Source organism: Thermobia domestica, chromosome 7, assembly GCF_964235325.1.
Source record: "Thermobia domestica chromosome 7, izTheDome1.hap1.1, whole genome shotgun sequence".
In the NCBI taxonomy this organism is placed as follows: domain Eukaryota; kingdom Metazoa; phylum Arthropoda; class Insecta; order Zygentoma; family Lepismatidae; genus Thermobia; species Thermobia domestica.
This window is the reverse complement of record NC_137460.1, coordinates 214,217,335-214,221,540: the sequence shown is the minus strand read 5'-3', so window position 1 is coordinate 214,221,540 and position 4,206 is coordinate 214,217,335.

Genomic DNA, 4,206 nt, shown 5'->3' with positions numbered 1-4,206 from the left:
TGAATTTTATTCGTTTTAGCCTGGAAATATTTTAATATTGCAGTCCTAAGCAACGTTGTTAATTGTAACGTGGTTATATATCCTCGTTGCTGATATCCCCATTAATCCACCTTACTCATACTGATAATAAGTATGGTCAATGGAGATTGTTAATGAGAATTTGAAGAAGAAGACTTTGCCTATGACCTTAACATACTCGTATGTATTTAAATAATATTGCAGTTTCAATGCACATATTTCAAATATATTTTTCATTATATCATTTTCAAGAGTGTTACAAAAAATCACTGACAAGTACGATACAATTACGATTGATAAATAACATGAGAAGCATGGTTGACATTATAAAAGATTAGTAATATTTTTTTTATGAATCTGAATATTTCACTTTATTATACCTTACTCAATTTCAGAAGTGTATATGTTTACCTCGTTTCATTATAGAAATCAATTATTTAAATAAGTAATATTTTTATGATAAGACTATGTACTTCTTTGTTTAAATTGAATTATTTAGTAACAGTTTCTATAACGTGTGAGGAAGATAACGTTACGTTATGGAAACAGCTACGAATTAATTCAATTTTAATAAAGATGTACATACTGGGTCAGAAAAACATATTAATTATTTAAGCAATAATTCCAGAGTCAACATTAAATCAATTGTACATACTACATGAAATTATTAACATCAGAGTATTTTTTTTTCCTTTTTAGGTTAAAAACTTCGTTATGGCTCAGAACAGTGTTACGTAACAGCTCAGTGTAAATCAATCCCCCACATGCTTGTAATTTGTGAGCATTAAATTTTATTGTTTCGGTGCCCTATCTACCCGCTGTTCCGATTGAGGTCTAGGATGTGAGGGTTTGTGTTCGTGAATTTGTTCCAAGGCAATCAGTCGAACGTTAGTATTCGAAAGTGGAATAGTAGTTTTGTGATATAGTAGTTCTTGCAATTTTTTCTTAAATTATTAAAATCGGTTGTAGTGCGGTATTCTGTGCTCCGTTATTTTTGTACTTTGTGGTGATCAACATGGTGGAGGTGCTGGTTGGTGTGTAATTTCGCTCTCTCTACTATTGTCAGTTTCTTGTCGTAAATGCTGCTACTCACAATTTTATTAGTTCAACGTCTGATCAACAGTGATGGCTCAGTATGTAATTAGTGGCTTTGCTTCCATATGAACTGATAGCCGGGTATTTATTAACAGATATTGGTGTCAAAGATCTGAAAAGAAAAAAAAAACACTGTTTTGCTTCATTTGTCTTTTGTTGGTGTCTTCATACAGTGTTGCAAACTTCGTTAGCAATGGTGAATCCAAAGGGTAAAAAGGTGGAAAAGTCTTTGGAGAAGTCACTTGAAAATAGATGTGATTCCCTGGAGAAAACAATTAGTAAGTTAGAAGAAATTGTCTCAAAGGAACTAGAATCTTCGAAATCATCAGCAAGTGTACAGGGCAGTGGATTGCAGAGTGACGAAGACAAGAAGGATGCGGACTTGGTGTCTGTATTAAGTGAGATACAAAAGATAAAAACTGAAATCACGATACTGCGCAAAGATATTGACAGCATAAAATCGCCCCTTGCTTTGAATCAGGACCAAATTGACGAATTGGAACAATATAGTCGCCGTAACTGTCTGCTAATCCATGGGCTACCGGAGACTCCTAATGAAGATTCGACCACTATGACCTTAGATGTTTTCAAAAACAAATTGAATGTTGAATTAGACGTCGCAGTAATAGATCGGTCTCATAGGAGGGAACTTCCCGTAGAAGAAATGCTGCTACAGTGGTGAAAGGTCATCGACCTCTCATAGTGAAATTTATCTCCTATCGCTACCAGGACCTTGTATGGAAAAGCAAGAAAAATCTAAAGGGCTCGAAAATACTTGTAACGGCGTCCCTCACCAAGAATAGACAGAAGCTCCTTAGGTGTGCGAAGGAAAAGTTTGGGATACGGAATTGTTGGACTTCCGATGGACGAATTGTAATTTTATGTGGACGGCAGAAATACACAATTAGCAATGCAAATGAACTTTCCATGATTCAGATGGGGGAGGAACAAACTTAAACAGTGTGGAGTGCATACAAGTATCTTAGTAGACTTTAAGCAGAAAGTTTGAACCGAGCCTTTTTCATTAAAAAAAAAAAAAAACGAGAGATGATGGTAGTGAAGAGAACAGAGGGAGTAGTATAAATTGCGTTCAATGAAGTGGGAAGATGGATGTACTGTGCGTCAATGTTTGTGTCTTTGTCAGTGTGTGTTCTTTGGGTGTTTATGTATATTCTTTTATGTAAGTTTCTGGATACCTCAGTGTTTTTATCCATCAGTGTGCTAGGTTCTCAATGTAAACTAGATATAGTACTATTATTTTCAAGCGTTATTCGCAAAGTTTATAATAGCCTCGTAAGTGTTTATGTGCTTACGTCTAACATGAAGTTTGAAGTGTTACTGATGATAAGTTATAAAGTCCGCAATATCCCGAGATTGGTAAGTGTTGATGTTCTGTTTACTTAATTAATCTCTATCTCTCCCTCTCTCTCTCTGTCTCTCTTTCTTTCTTTTTTACATCGTGATTTCTATGATATTGAGTTACACTGTTCCGCAAATAGCTGTTAAGATTGGGTGAAGTCACGGTGAATGACCTAGAAGAATCCCCCTTGAGAGACAATGTCTGTACCGTAAACTCTCCCGCCTCTCTCTCCAACTGCAGGGGGTGGTTGGTAAACATCCACAAGCTATGCACATTTGTCATCTGAATGCTCAGTCTCTTTTGAAAATAATAGACGAATTCAAACCTACTTTTAACTCCTTAAACATGCATGCCATCTTAATATCGGAAAGCTGGATGAAACCATCCTTGAGTAACACTTTGATCGAACTCCCAAATTATCAACTTTTGAGAGTCGATCGCAAGGGGAAGAGGACGGGAGGAGTATGTGAGTATTTACGAAACGACCTAAAAGTGAAAGTGGTGAGTCAATCGCCTAATATTTATACATGCGAGATTGAATTTCTTATATTAGAAGTTAATTTAACCCACCAAAAGGTGCTCTTAGCAGTGATGTATAGACCACCTAAAGCAAAATTTGACAACTTTCTAAACGAGATATCTAAATATATTCCCGTATACCAACATATCATAGTTTGTGGGATTACGAACTATGTTTTACTTTCGATGAAAGATGAGTGTAAAAAGTACAAAGAATCCCTTCTCTCACTCAACCTTTCACTGTGCGCGTTAAAGGCAATGCACCCTACAATCAATAGTGAAAGCCTCCTAGATCATATTATAACTGCAGACCCCTCTAGAATTGTCAGTCAAGGGCAATTTCCTGCCCCCCGTTTTTCACGTCATGATTTAATATACACTAGCTATTCACTAAAAGTTCCTAAATATAGACCTAAAATTTCCACTTTTAGAAATTTAAAACGCAAATGATGAAGCATTAGATAGGGGCGCAGCGCAAATACCCTGGAATGACATCCTAATTATACCTTCCACTGAAGGCAAGCTAGAATTATTTAATAGCCTTATTCACACTCTCCTCAATAAACATGCACGTAAAAAAACCTGCTAACCCATGGATCACACCAGACATTTTGCAGCTCATGAAAGAACGGGACTTGGCACATCAGAAATTTAAATGGTCCAAGAAAATTAATCCTAGTGGGTCTGCTAATACTTTTGAAGAATATAGAATACTCAGATAAAAGTTCAAACTGCTAAAACTAGATTTGCGGCTGATCTATGCACTCAAAGCAATAATTCCAAATATCTTTGGAATAAGTTACGCATGTTCGGTATAGGAAACCGTCAGACTGACCTACAATCTATACACATTCCGCTTAACGAACTAAATGATCACTTTGCTCAGGTCCCAACTATAGACGATGTTACAAAATAATCTTGCAAAAACCCAAGCATTCACGAAAAATTTAAATTTAGAACGGTTTCTGTCCCAAAAATAGAGGTAGCTCTGAAAAAAATTACATCCAATTCAATAGGGGCTGATGACATCCCACTACAATTCCTTAAGAAGATCATGAGGTATATTCTGTTCCCTTTAATGGACATATGTAATTCCATGTAATTCCTCTCTACTTTCGTGAAAATTTTCTCACCTTCATTCCCTCGAGAAAATAGCAGAACCAATAACGGCGAACGATTATAGACCAATAAACGTGACGCTCTGTATTTCTAAA